General features: G+C 46.1%; 1 protein-coding gene and 3 long non-coding RNA genes across 14 annotated transcripts in view; all 4 read left to right on the forward strand.

Annotated features, from left to right (window-relative positions):
* Positions 1 to 246: 246 nt before the first annotated feature.
* Positions 247 to 2,777, forward strand: LOC144947859 (uncharacterized). The gene is made up of 3 exons (XR_013640105.1): positions 247 to 257; positions 549 to 1,154; positions 1,905 to 2,777. It is a non-coding gene; the product is annotated as an uncharacterized LOC144947859 (long non-coding RNA).
* Positions 2,778 to 4,026: 1,249 nt separating this feature from the next.
* LOC144947860 (uncharacterized) lies at positions 4,027 to 5,545 on the forward strand. Of its 2 annotated transcripts, none has more exons than XR_013640106.1 (3): positions 4,027 to 4,037; positions 4,329 to 5,148; positions 5,233 to 5,545. It is a non-coding gene; the product is annotated as an uncharacterized LOC144947860 (long non-coding RNA). The 2 variants fall into 2 exon arrangements; XR_013640107.1 differs by having other exon boundaries at positions 4,329 to 5,025; positions 5,300 to 5,545.
* A 751-nt stretch (positions 5,546 to 6,296) lies between these two features.
* LOC144947863 (uncharacterized) lies at positions 6,297 to 9,406 on the forward strand. Of its 4 annotated transcripts, none has more exons than XR_013640109.1 (4): positions 6,297 to 6,307; positions 6,904 to 7,723; positions 7,808 to 9,103; positions 9,318 to 9,406. It is a non-coding gene; the product is annotated as an uncharacterized LOC144947863 (long non-coding RNA). The 4 variants fall into 4 exon arrangements; XR_013640111.1 differs by lacking the exon at positions 9,318 to 9,406 and adding an exon at positions 9,104 to 9,308 and having other exon boundaries at positions 7,808 to 7,881; XR_013640108.1 differs by having other exon boundaries at positions 6,904 to 9,103.
* Positions 9,407 to 9,686: 280 nt separating this feature from the next.
* The window catches only part of LOC144947861 (bactericidal permeability-increasing protein-like), a 110,116-nt gene continuing 106,737 nt past the window's right edge, over positions 9,687 to 13,065 (forward strand). Inside the window, exons 1-2 of one of the 7 annotated variants that reach the window (XM_078877225.1) lie at positions 9,687 to 9,717; positions 12,076 to 12,152. The gene's annotated coding sequence lies outside the window, so the exon portion shown is untranslated. Of the gene's footprint in view, positions 9,718 to 9,821; positions 12,153 to 13,065 lie in introns of those variants that run through there. The other 6 variants (XM_078877220.1, XM_078877223.1, XM_078877222.1 and 3 more) reach the window with 6 other exon arrangements.

Genomic DNA, 13,065 nt, shown 5'->3' on the forward strand with positions numbered 1-13,065 from the left:
GGTAGTAGGTAGTAGACAGTAGGTAGTAGGTAGTAGGCAGTAGGTAGTAGACAGTAGGTAGTAGGCAGCAGGTAGTAGGCAGTAGGCTGTAGGTAGTAGGTAGTAGGCAGTAGGTAGTAGGTAGTAGACAGGTAGTAGGTAGTAGACAGTAGGCAGTAGGCAGTAGGTAGTAGGTAGTAGACAGTAGGTAGTAGACAGTAAGTAGTAGACAGTAGGTAGTAGGTAGTAGACAGTAGGTAGTAGGTAGTAGACAGTAGGTAGTAGACAGTAGGTAGTAGGCAGTAGGTAGTAGGTAGTAGACAGGTAGTAGGTAGTAGACAGTAGGCAGTAGGTAGTAGGTAGTAGACAGTAGGTAGTAGGCAGTAGGTAGTAGGCAGTAGGCAGTAGGTAGTAGGCAGTAGGTAGTAGGCAGTAGGCAGTAGGCAGTAGGTAGTAGGTAGTAGACAGTAGGTAGTAGGCAGTAGGCAGTAGGTAGTAGATAGTAGGCAGTAGACAGTAGGTAGTAGACAGTGGTCAGTAGGTAGTAGGTAGTAGACAGTAGGTAGAAGGTAGTAGACAGTAGGTAGTAGGCAGTAGGTAGTAGGTAGTAGACAGTAGGTAGTAGGTAGTAGACAGTAGGTAGTAGGTAGTAGGCAGTAGGCAGTAGACAGTAGGTAGTAGGTAGTAGACAGTAGGTAGTAGGTAGTAGACAGTAGGTAGTAGGTAGTAGGCAGTAGGTTGTAGGTAGTAGACAGTAGGTAGTAGGTCGTAGACAGTAGGTAGTAGGTAGTAGACAATAGGTTGTAGGTAGTAGGCAGTAGGTAGTAGGTAGTAGACAGGTAGTAGGTAGTAGACAGTAGGCAGTAGGTAGTAGGTAGTAGACAGTAAGTAGTAGGCAGTAGGTAGTAGGCAGTAGGCAGTAGGTAGTAGGTAGTAGACAGTAGGTAGTAGGCAGTAAGTAGTAGGCAGTAGGCAGTAGGCAGTAGGTAGTAGACAGTAGGCAGTAGGTAGTAGGCAGTAGGCAGTAGGCGGTAGGTAGTAGGTAGTAGACAGTAGGTAGTAGGCAGTAGGCAGTAGGTAGTAGATAGTAGGCAGTAGAGAGTAGGTAGTAGACAGTAGGCAGTAGGTAGTAGGTAGTAGACAGTAGGTAGTAGGTAGTAGACAGTAGGTTGTAGGTAGTAGGCAGTAGACAGTAGGTAGTAGGTAGTAGACAGTAGGTAGTAGGCAGTCGGTGGTATGTAGTAGGTAGTAGGTAGTAGACAGTAGACAGTAGACAGTAGGTAGTAGGCAGTAGGTAGTAGACAGTAGGCAGTAGACAGTAGGTAGTAGACAGTAGGCAGTAGGTAGTAGACAGTAGGTAGTAGGTAGTAAACAGTAGGTAGTAGGTAGTATGCAGTAGGTAGTAGGTAGTAGACAGTAGGTAGTAGGTAGTAGATAGTAGGTAGTAGGCTGTAGGTAGTAGGTAGTAGACAGTAGGTAGTAGGTAGTAGGCAGTAGGTAGTAGGCAGTAGACAGTAGGTAGTAGGTAGTAGGCAGTAGGTAGTAGGTAGTAGACAGTAGGTAGTAGGTAGTAGACAGTAGGCAGTAGGCAGTAGGTAGTAGACAGTAGGTAGTAGGTAGTAGGCAGTAGGTAGTAGGCAGTAGGCTGTAGTTAGTAGGCAGTAGGTAGTAGACAGGTAGTAGGTAGTAGACAGTAGGTAGTAGGTAGTAGACAGTAGGTAGTAGGTAGTAGGCAGTAGGTAGTAGGTAGTAGACAGTAGGTAGTAGGTAGTAGGCAGTACGTAGTAGGCAGTAGGCTGTAGGTAGTAGGTAGTAGGTAGTAGGTAGTAGGCAGTACGTAGTAGGCAGTAGGCTGTAGGTAGTAGGTAGTAGGCAGTAGGTAGTAGGTAGTAGACAGGTAGTAGGTAGTAGACAGTAGGCAGTAGGCAGTAGGTAGTAGGTAGTAGACAGTAGGTAGTAGACAGTAGGTAGTAGGCAGTGGGTAGTAGACAGTAGGTAGTAGACAGTAGGTAGTAGACAGTAGGTAGTAGGTAGTAGACAGTAGGTAGCAGGTAGTAGACAGTAGGTAGTAGGCAGTAGGTAGTAGGTAGTAGACAGGTAGTAGGTAGTAGACAGTAGGCAGTAGGTAGTAGGTAGTAGACAGTAGGTAGTAGGCAGTAGGTAGTAGGCAGTAGGCAGTAGGTAGTAGACAGTAGGTAGTAGGCAGTAGGTAGTAGGCAGTAGGCAGTAGGCAGTAGGTGGTAGGTAGTAGGTAGTAGACAGTAGACAGTAGGTAGTAGGCAGTAGGCAGTAGGTAGTAGATAGTAGGCAGTAGACAGTAGGTAGTAGACAGTGGTCAGTAGGTAGTAGACAGTAGGTAGAAGGTAGTAGACAGTAGGTAGTAGGCAGTAGGTAGTAGGTAGTAGGTAGTAGACAGTAGGTAGTAGGTAGTAGACAGTAGGTAGTAGGTAGTAGGCAGTAGGCAGTAGACAGTAGGTAGTAGGTAGTAGACAGTAGGTAGTAGGTAGTAGACAGTAGGTAGTAGGTAGTAGACAGTAGGTAGTAGGTAGTAGGTCGTAGACAGTAGGTAGTAGGTAGTAGACAATAGGTTGTAGGTAGTAGACAGTAGGCAGTAGGTAGTAGGTAGTAGACAGTAGGTAGTAGGCAGTAGGTAGTAGGCAGTAGGCAGTAGGTAGTTGGTAGTAGACAGTAGGTAGTAGGCAGTAGGTAGTAGGCAGTAGGCAGTAGGCGGTAGGTAGTAGGTAGTAGACAGTAGGTAGTAGGCAGTAGGCAGTAGGTAGTAGATAGTAGGCAGTAGGCAGTAGGTAGTAGATAGTAGGCAGTAGACAGTAGGTAGTAGACAGTAGGCAGTAGGTAGTAGGTAGTAGACAGTAGGTAGTAGGTAGTAGACAGTAGGTAGTAGGTAGTAGGTTGTAGACAGTAGGCAGTAGGTAGTAGGCAGTAGGCGGTAGGTAGTAGGTAGTAGACAGTAGGTAGTAGGCAGTAGGCAGTAGGTAGTAGATAGTAGGCAGTAGACAGTAGGTAGTAGACAGTAGGCAGTAGGTAGTAGGTAGTAGACAGTAGGTAGTAGGTAGTAGACAGTAGGTAGTAGGTAGTAGGCAGTAGACAGTAGGTAGTAGACAGTAGGTAGTAGGCAGTCGGTGGTATGTAGTAGGTAGTAGGTAGTAGACAGTAGACAGTAGGTAGTAGGCAGTAGGTAGTAGACAGTAGGCAGTAGACAGTAGGTAGTAGACAGTAGGCAGTAGGTAGTAGACAGTAGGTAGTAGGTAGTAAACAGTAGGTAGTAGGTAGTATGCAGTAGGTAGTAGGTAGTAGGTAGTAGACAGTAGGTAGTAGGTAGTAGATAGTAGGTAGTAGGCTGTAGGTAGTAGGCAGTAGGTAGTAGGCAGTAGACAGTAGGTAGTAGGTAGTAGGCAGTAGGTAGTAGGTAGTAGACAGTAGGTAGTAGGTAGTAGACAGTAGGCAGTAGGTAGTAGGTAGTAGACAGTAGGTAGTAGACAGTAGGTAGTAGACAGTAGGTAGTAGGTAGTAGACAGTAGGTAGTAGGTAGTAGACAGTAGGTAGTAGACAGTAGGTAGTAGGCAGTAGGTAGTAGGTAGTAGACAGGTAGTAGGTAGTAGACAGTAGGCAGTAGGCAGTAGGTAGTAGACAGTAGGTAGTAGGCAGTAGGTAGTAGGCAGTAGGCAGTAGGTAGTAGACAGTAGGTAGTAGGTAGTAGGCAGTAGGTAGTAGGCAGTAGGCTGTAGGTAGTAGGTAGTAGGCAGTAGGTAGTAGGTAGTAGGTAGTAGACAGTAGGTAGTAGGTAGTAGACAGTAGGTAGTAGGTAGTAGGCAGTAGGTAGTAGACAGTAGGTAGTAGGTAGTAGGCAGCAGGTAGTAGGCAGTAGGCTGTAGGTAGTAGGTAGTAGGCAGTAGGTAGTAGGTAGTAGACAGGTAGTAGGTAGTAGACAGTAGGCAGTAGGCAGTAGGTAGTAGGTAGTAGACAGTAGGTAGTAGACAGTAAGTAGTAGACAGTAGGTAGTAGGTAGTAGACAGTAGGTAGTAGGTAGTAGACAGTAGGTAGTAGACAGTAGGTAGTAGGCAGTAGGTAGTAGGTAGTAGACAGGTAGTAGGTAGTAGACAGTAGGCAGTAGGTAGTAGGTAGTAGACAGTAGGTAGTAGGCAGTAGGTAGTAGGCAGTAGGCAGTAGGTAGTAGGCAGTAGGTAGTAGGCAGTAGGCAGTAGGCAGTAGGTAGTAGGTAGTAGACAGTAGGTAGTAGGCAGTAGGCAGTAGGTAGTAGATAGTAGGCAGTAGACAGTAGGTAGTAGACAGTGGTCAGTAGGTAGTAGGTAGTAGACAGTAGGTCGAAGGTAGTAGACAGTAGGTAGTAGGCAGTAGGTAGTAGGTAGTAGACAGTAGGTAGTAGGTAGTAGACAGTAGGTAGTAGGTAGTAGGCAGTAGGCAGTAGACAGTAGGTAGTAGGTAGTAGACAGTAGGTAGTAGGTAGTAGACAGTAGGTAGTAGGTAGTAGGCAGTAGGTTGTAGGTAGTAGACAGTAGGTAGTAGGTCGTAGACAGTAGGTAGTAGGTAGTAGACAATAGGTTGTAGGTAGTAGGCAGTAGGTAGTAGGTAGTAGACAGGTAGTAGGTAGTAGACAGTAGGCAGTAGGTAGTAGGTAGTAGACAGTAAGTAGTAGGCAGTAGGTAGTAGGCAGTAGGCAGTAGGTAGTAGGTAGTAGACAGTAGGTAGTAGGCAGTAAGTAGTAGGCAGTAGGCAGTAGGTAGTAGACAGTAGGCAGTAGGTAGTAGGCAGTAGGCAGTAGGCGGTAGGTAGTAGGTAGTAGACAGTAGGTAGTAGGCAGTAGGCAGTAGGTAGTAGATAGTAGGCAGTAGAGAGTAGGTAGTAGACAGTAGGCAGTAGGTAGTAGGTAGTAGACAGTAGGTAGTAGGTAGTAGACAGTAGGTTGTAGGTAGTAGGCAGTAGACAGTAGGTAGTAGGTAGTAGGCAGTAGGTAGTAGGTAGTAGACAGTAGGTAGTAGGTAGTAGACAGTAGGCAGTAGGCAGTAGGTAGTAGACAGTAGGTAGTAGGTAGTAGGCAGTAGGTAGTAGGCAGTAGGCTGTAGGTAGTAGGCAGTAGGTAGTAGACAGGTAGTAGGTAGTAGACAGTAGGTAGTAGGTAGTAGACAGTAGGTAGTAGGTAGTAGGCAGTAGGTAGTAGGTAGTAGACAGTAGGTAGTAGGTAGTAGGCAGTACGTAGTAGGCAGTAGGCTGTAGGTAGTAGGTAGTAGGCAGTAGGTAGTAGGTAGTAGACAGGTAGTAGGTAGTAGACAGTAGGCAGTAGGCAGTAGGTAGTAGGTAGTAGACAGTAGGTAGTAGACAGTAGGTAGTAGGTAGTAGACAGTAGGTAGCAGGTAGTAGACAGTAGGTAGTAGGCAGTAGGTAGTAGGCAGTAGGCAGTAGGTAGTTGGTAGTAGACAGTAGGTAGTAGGCAGTAGGTAGTAGGCAGTAGGCAGTAGGCGGTAGGTAGTAGGTAGTAGACAGTAGGTAGTAGGCAGTAGGCAGTAGGTAGTAGATAGTAGGCAGTAGGCAGTAGGTAGTAGATAGTAGGCAGTAGACAGTAGGTAGTAGACAGTAGGCAGTAGGTAGTAGGTAGTAGACAGTAGGTAGTAGGTAGTAGACAGTAGGTAGTAGGTAGTAGGTTGTAGACAGTAGGCAGTAGGTAGTAGGCAGTAGGCGGTAGGTAGTAGGTAGTAGACAGTAGGTAGTAGGCAGTAGGCAGTAGGTAGTAGATAGTAGGCAGTAGACAGTAGGTAGTAGACAGTAGGCAGTAGGTAGTAGGTAGTAGACAGTAGGTAGTAGGTAGTAGACAGTAGGTAGTAGGTAGTAGGCAGTAGACAGTAGGTAGTAGACAGTAGGTAGTAGGCAGTCGGTGGTATGTAGTAGGTAGTAGGTAGTAGACAGTAGACAGTAGGTAGTAGGCAGTAGGTAGTAGACAGTAGGCAGTAGACAGTAGGTAGTAGACAGTAGGCAGTAGGTAGTAGACAGTAGGTAGTAGGTAGTAAACAGTAGGTAGTAGGTAGTATGCAGTAGGTAGTAGGTAGTAGGTAGTAGACAGTAGGTAGTAGGTAGTAGATAGTAGGTAGTAGGCTGTAGGTAGTAGGCAGTAGGTAGTAGGCAGTAGACAGTAGGTAGTAGGTAGTAGGCAGTAGGTAGTAGGTAGTAGACAGTAGGTAGTAGGTAGTAGACAGTAGGCAGTAGGTAGTAGGTAGTAGACAGTAGGTAGTAGACAGTAGGTAGTAGACAGTAGGTAGTAGGTAGTAGACAATAGGTAGTAGGTAGTAGACAGTAGGTAGTAGACAGTAGGTAGTAGGCAGTAGGTAGTAGGTAGTAGACAGGTAGTAGGTAGTAGACAGTAGGCAGTAGGCAGTAGGTAGTAGACAGTAGGTAGTAGGCAGTAGGTAGTAGGCAGTAGGCAGTAGGTAGTAGACAGTAGGTAGTAGGTAGTAGGCAGTAGGTAGTAGGCAGTAGGCTGTAGGTAGTAGGTAGTAGGCAGTAGGTAGTAGGTAGTAGGTAGTAGACAGTAGGTAGTAGGTAGTAGACAGTAGGTAGTAGGTAGTAGGCAGTAGGTAGTAGACAGTAGGTAGTAGGTAGTAGGCAGCAGGTAGTAGGCAGTAGGCTGTAGGTAGTAGGTAGTAGGCAGTAGGTAGTAGGTAGTAGACAGGTAGTAGGTAGTAGGTAGTAGACAGTAGGTAGTAGGCAGTAGGTAGTAGGCAGTAGGCAGTAGGTAGTAGGCAGTAGGTAGTAGGCAGTAGGCAGTAGGCAGTAGGTAGTAGGTAGTAGACAGTAGGTAGTAGGCAGTAGGCAGTAGGTAGTAGATAGTAGGCAGTAGACAGTAGGTAGTAGACAGTGGTCAGTAGGTAGTAGGTAGTAGACAGTAGGTCGAAGGTAGTAGACAGTAGGTAGTAGGCAGTAGGTAGTAGGTAGTAGACAGTAGGTAGTAGGTAGTAGACAGTAGGTAGTAGGTAGTAGGCAGTAGGCAGTAGACAGTAGGTAGTAGGTAGTAGACAGTAGGTAGTAGGTAGTAGACAGTAGGTAGTAGGTAGTAGGCAGTAGGTTGTAGGTAGTAGACAGTAGGTAGTAGGTCGTAGACAGTAGGTAGTAGGTAGTAGACAATAGGTTGTAGGTAGTAGGCAGTAGGTAGTAGGTAGTAGACAGGTAGTAGGTAGTAGACAGTAGGCAGTAGGTAGTAGGTAGTAGACAGTAAGTAGTAGGCAGTAGGTAGTAGGCAGTAGGCAGTAGGTAGTAGGTAGTAGACAGTAGGTAGTAGGCAGTAAGTAGTAGGCAGTAGGCAGTAGGTAGTAGACAGTAGGCAGTAGGTAGTAGGCAGTAGGCAGTAGGCGGTAGGTAGTAGGTAGTAGACAGTAGGTAGTAGGCAGTAGGCAGTAGGTAGTAGATAGTAGGCAGTAGAGAGTAGGTAGTAGACAGTAGGCAGTAGGTAGTAGGTAGTAGACAGTAGGTAGTAGGTAGTAGACAGTAGGTTGTAGGTAGTAGGCAGTAGACAGTAGGTAGTAGGTAGTAGGCAGTAGGTAGTAGGTAGTAGACAGTAGGTAGTAGGTAGTAGACAGTAGGCAGTAGGCAGTAGGTAGTAGACAGTAGGTAGTAGGTAGTAGGCAGTAGGTAGTAGGCAGTAGGCTGTAGGTAGTAGGCAGTAGGTAGTAGACAGGTAGTAGGTAGTAGACAGTAGGTAGTAGGTAGTAGACAGTAGGTAGTAGGTAGTAGGCAGTAGGTAGTAGGTAGTAGACAGTAGGTAGTAGGTAGTAGGCAGTACGTAGTAGGCAGTAGGCTGTAGGTAGTAGGTAGTAGGCAGTAGGTAGTAGGTAGTAGACAGGTAGTAGGTAGTAGACAGTAGGCAGTAGGCAGTAGGTAGTAGGTAGTAGACAGTAGGTAGTAGACAGTAGGTAGTAGGTAGTAGACAGTAGGTAGCAGGTAGTAGACAGTAGGTAGTAGGCAGTAGGTAGTAGGTAGTAGACAGGTAGTAGGTAGTAGACAGTAGGCAGTAGGTAGTAGGTAGTAGACAGTAGGTAGTAGGCAGTAGGTAGTAGGCAGTAGGCAGTAGGTAGTAGACAGTAGGTAGTAGGCAGTAGGTAGTAGGCAGTAGGCAGTAGGCAGTAGGTGGTAGGTAGTAGGTAGTAGACAGTAGACAGTAGGTAGTAGGCAGTAGGCAGTAGGTAGTAGATAGTAGGCAGTAGACAGTAGGTAGTAGACAGTGGTCAGTAGGTAGTAGACAGTAGGTAGAAGGTAGTAGACAGTAGGTAGTAGGCAGTAGGTAGTAGGTAGTAGGTAGTAGACAGTAGGTAGTAGGTAGTAGACAGTAGGTAGTAGGTAGTAGGCAGTAGGCAGTAGACAGTAGGTAGTAGGTAGTAGACAGTAGGTAGTAGGTAGTAGACAGTAGGTAGTAGGTAGTAGGCAGTAGGTAGTAGGTAGTAGACAGTAGGTAGTAGGTAGTAGGTCGTAGACAGTAGGTAGTAGGTAGTAGACAATAGGTTGTAGGTAGTAGACAGTAGGCAGTAGGTAGTAGGTAGTAGACAGTAGGTAGTAGGCAGTAGGTAGTAGGCAGTAGGCAGTAGGTAGTTGGTAGTAGACAGTAGGTAGTAGGCAGTAGGTAGTAGGCAGTAGGCAGTAGGCGGTAGGTAGTAGGTAGTAGACAGTAGGTAGTAGGCAGTAGGCAGTAGGTAGTAGATAGTAGGCAGTAGGCAGTAGGTAGTAGATAGTAGGCAGTAGACAGTAGGTAGTAGACAGTAGGTAGTAGGCAGTCGGTGGTATGTAGTAGGTAGTAGGTAGTAGACAGTAGACAGTAGGTAGTAGGCAGTAGGTAGTAGACAGTAGGCAGTAGACAGTAGGTAGTAGACAGTAGGCAGTAGGTAGTAGACAGTAGGTAGTAGGTAGTAAACAGTAGGTAGTAGGTAGTATGCAGTAGGTAGTAGGTAGTAGGTAGTAGACAGTAGGTAGTAGGTAGTAGATAGTAGGTAGTAGGCTGTAGGTAGTAGGCAGTAGGTAGTAGGCAGTAGACAGTAGGTAGTAGGTAGTAGGCAGTAGGTAGTAGGTAGTAGACAGTAGGTAGTAGGTAGTAGACAGTAGGCAGTAGGTAGTAGGTAGTAGACAGTAGGTAGTAGACAGTAGGTAGTAGACAGTAGGTAGTAGGTAGTAGACAGTAGGTAGTAGGTAGTAGACAGTAGGTAGTAGACAGTAGGTAGTAGGCAGTAGGTAGTAGGTAGTAGACAGGTAGTAGGTAGTAGACAGTAGGCAGTAGGCAGTAGGTAGTAGACAGTAGGTAGTAGGCAGTAGGTAGTAGGCAGTAGGCAGTAGGTAGTAGACAGTAGGTAGTAGGTAGTAGGCAGTAGGTAGTAGGCAGTAGGCTGTAGGTAGTAGGTAGTAGGCAGTAGGTAGTAGGTAGTAGACAGGTAGTAGGTAGTAGACAGTAGGTAGTAGGTAGTAGACAGTAGGTAGTAGGTAGTAGGCAGTAGGTAGTAGACAGTAGGTAGTAGGTAGTAGGCAGCAGGTAGTAGGCAGTAGGCTGTAGGTAGTAGGTAGTAGGCAGTAGGTAGTAGGTAGTAGACAGGTAGTAGGTAGTAGACAGTAGGCAGTAGGCAGTAGGTAGTAGGTAGTAGACAGTAGGTAGTAGACAGTAAGTAGTAGACAGTAGGTAGTAGGTAGTAGACAGTAGGTAGTAGGTAGTAGACAGTAGGTAGTAGACAGTAGGTAGTAGGCAGTAGGTAGTAGGTAGTAGACAGGTAGTAGGTAGTAGACAGTAGGCAGTAGGTAGTAGGTAGTAGACAGTAGGTAGTAGGCAGTAGGTAGTAGGCAGTAGGCAGTAGGTAGTAGGCAGTAGGTAGTAGGCAGTAGGCAGTAGGCAGTAGGTAGTAGGCAGTAGGCAGTAGGTAGTAGATAGTAGGCAGTAGACAGTAGGTAGTAGACAGTGGTCAGTAGGTAGTAGGTAGTAGACAGTAGGTAGAAGGTAGTAGACAGTAGGTAGTAGGCAGTAGGTAGTAGGTAGTAGACAGTAGGTAGTAGGTAGTAGACAGTAGGTAGTAGGTAGTAGGCAGTAGGCAGTAGACAGTAGGTAGTAGGTAGTAGACAGTAGGTAGTAGGTAGTAGACAGTAGGTAGTAGGTAGTAGGCAGTAGGTTGTAGGTAGTAGACAGTAGGTAGTAGGTCGTAGACAGTAGGTAGTAGGTAGTAGACAATAGGTTGTAGGTAGTAGGCAGTAGGTAGTAGGTAGTAGACAGGTAGTAGGTAGTAGACAGTAGGCAGTAGGTAGTAGGTAGTAGACAGTAAGTAGTAGGCAGTAGGTAGTAGGCAGTAGGCAGTAGGTAGTAGGTAGTAGACAGTAGGTAGTAGGCAGTAAGTAGTAGGCAGTAGGCAGTAGGCAGTAGGTAGTAGACAGTAGGCAGTAGGTAGTAGGCAGTAGGCAGTAGGCGGTAGGTAGTAGGTAGTAGACAGTAGGTAGTAGGCAGTAGGCAGTAGGTAGTAGATAGTAGGCAGTAGAGAGTAGGTAGTAGACAGTAGGCAGTAGGTAGTAGGTAGTAGACAGTAGGTAGTAGGTAGTAGACAGTAGGTTGTAGGTAGTAGGCAGTAGACAGTAGGTAGTAGGTAGTAGACAGTAGGTAGTAGGCAGTCGGTGGTATGTAGTAGGTAGTAGGTAGTAGACAGTAGACAGTAGACAGTAGGTAGTAGGCAGTAGGTAGTAGACAGTAGGCAGTAGACAGTAGGTAGTAGACAGTAGGCAGTAGGTAGTAGACAGTAGGTAGTAGGTAGTAAACAGTAGGTAGTAGGTAGTATGCAGTAGGTAGTAGGTAGTAGGCAGTAGATAGTAGGTAGTAGGCTGTAGGTAGTAGGTAGTAGACAGTAGGTAGTAGGTAGTAGGTAGTAGGCAGTAGGTAGTAGGCAGTAGACAGTAGGTAGTAGGTAGTAGGCAGTAGGTAGTAGGTAGTAGACAGTAGGTAGTAGGTAGTAGACAGTAGGCAGTAGGCAGTAGGTAGTAGACAGTAGGTAGTAGGTAGTAGGCAGTAGGTAGTAGGCAGTAGGCTGTAGGTAGTAGGCAGTAGGTAGTAGACAGGTAGTAGGTAGTAGACAGTAGGTAGTAGGTAGTAGACAGTAGGTAGTAGGTAGTAGGCAGTAGGTAGTAGGTAGTAGACAGTAGGTAGTAGGTAGTAGGCAGTACGTAGTAGGCAGTAGGCTGTAGGTAGTAGGTAGTAGGCAGTAGGTAGTAGGTAGTAGACAGGTAGTAGGAAGTAGACAGTAGGCAGTAGGCAGTAGGTAGTAGGTAGTAGACAGTAGGTAGTAGACAGTAGGTAGTAGGCAGTGGGTAGTAGACAGTAGGTAGTAGACAGTAGGTAGTAGACAGTAGGTAGTAGGTTGTAGACAGTAGGTAGCAGGTAGTAGACAGTAGGTAGTAGGCAGTAGGTAGTAGGTAGTAGACAGGTAGTAGGTAGTAGACAGTAGGCAGTAGGCAGTAGGTAGTAGGTAGTAGGCAGTAGGTAGTAGGCAGTAGGTAGTAGACAGTAGGTTGTAGGCAGTAGGCAGTAGGTGGTAGGTAGTAGGTAGTAGACAGTAGGTAGTAGGCAGTAGGTAGTAGGCAGTAGGCAGTAGACAGTAGGCAGTAGGTAGTAGGCGGTAGGCAGTAGGTGGTAGGTAGTAGGTAGTAGACAGTAGACAGTAGGTAGTAGGCAGTAGGTAGTAGATAGTAGGCAGTAGACAGTAGGTAGTAGACAGTAGTCAGTAGGTAGTAGGTAGTAGACAGTAGGTAGTAGTTAGTAGACAGTAGGTAGTAGGTAGTAGGCAGTAGGTAGTAGGTAGTAGACAGTAGGTAGTAGGTAGTAGTCAGTAGACAGTAGGTAGTAGGTAGTAGACAGTAGGTAGTAGGCAGTCGGTGGTATGTAGTAGGTAGTAGACAGTAGACAGTAGGTAGTAGGCAGTAGGTAGTAGACAGTAGGCAGTAGACAGTAGGTAGTAGACAGTAGGCAGTAGGTAGTAGGTAGTAGACAGTAGGTAGTAGGTAGTAAACAGTAGGCAGTAGGTAGTAGGTAGTAGACAGTAGGTAGTAGGTAGTAGATAGTAGGTAGTAGGCAGTAGGTAGTAGGTAGTAGACAGTAGGTAGTAGGTAGTAGGCAGTAGGCAGTAGGTAGTAGGCAGTAGGTAGTAGGCAGTAGACAGTAGGTAGTAGGTAGTAGGCAGTAGGTAGTAGACAGTAGGTAGTAGGTAGTAGACAGTAGGTAGTAGACAGTAGGTAGTAGGTAGTAGACAGTAGGTAGTAGGTAGTAGGTAATAGACAGTAGGTAGTAGGTAGTAGGCAGTAGGTAGTAGGCAGTAGGCTGTAGGTAGTAGCTAGTAGGCAGTAGGTAGTAGGTAGTAGGTAGTAGACAGTAGGTAGTAGACAGTAGGTAGTAGGCAGTAGGTAGTAGGTAATAGGTAGTATACAGTAGGTAGTAGGTAGTAGACAGTAGGTAGTAGGTAGTAGACAGTAGGTAGTAGGTAGTAGGCAGTAGGTAGTAGGTAGTAGACAGTAGGCAGTAGGCATTAGGTAGTAGGTAGTAGGCAGTAGGTAGTAGGCAGTAGGTAGTAGGTAGTAGACAGTAGGTAGTAGGCAGTAGGTAGTAGGCAGTAGGCAGTAGGTGGTAGGTAGTAGGTAGTAGGTAGTAGACAGTAGACAGTAGGTAGTAGGTAGTAGGCAGTAGGCAGTAGACAGTAGGTAGTAGGTAGTAGACAGTACGTAGTAGGTAGTAGGTTGTAGACAGTAGGTAGTAGGCAGTAGGCAGTAGGTAGTAGGCAGTATGCAGTAGGTAGTAGGCAGTAGATAGTAGGTAGTATACAGTAGGGAAGTAGGTAGTAGGCAGTAGGTAGTAGACAGTAGGTAGTAGGTAGTAGACAGTAGGTAGTAGGTAGTAGACAGTAGGTAGTAGGTAGTAGGCAGTAGGTAGTAGGTAGTAGACAGGTAGTAGGTAGTAGGCAGTAGGCTGTAGGTAGTAGGTAGTAGACAGTAGGTAGTAGGCAGTAGGTAGTAGGCAGTAGGCAGTAGGTAGTAGGTAGTAGGCAGTAGGTAGTAGGTAGT

Source organism: Lampetra fluviatilis, chromosome 47 (assembly GCF_964198595.1).
Source record: "Lampetra fluviatilis chromosome 47, kcLamFluv1.1, whole genome shotgun sequence".
Taxonomy (NCBI): Eukaryota; Metazoa; Chordata; class Hyperoartia; order Petromyzontiformes; family Petromyzontidae; genus Lampetra; species Lampetra fluviatilis.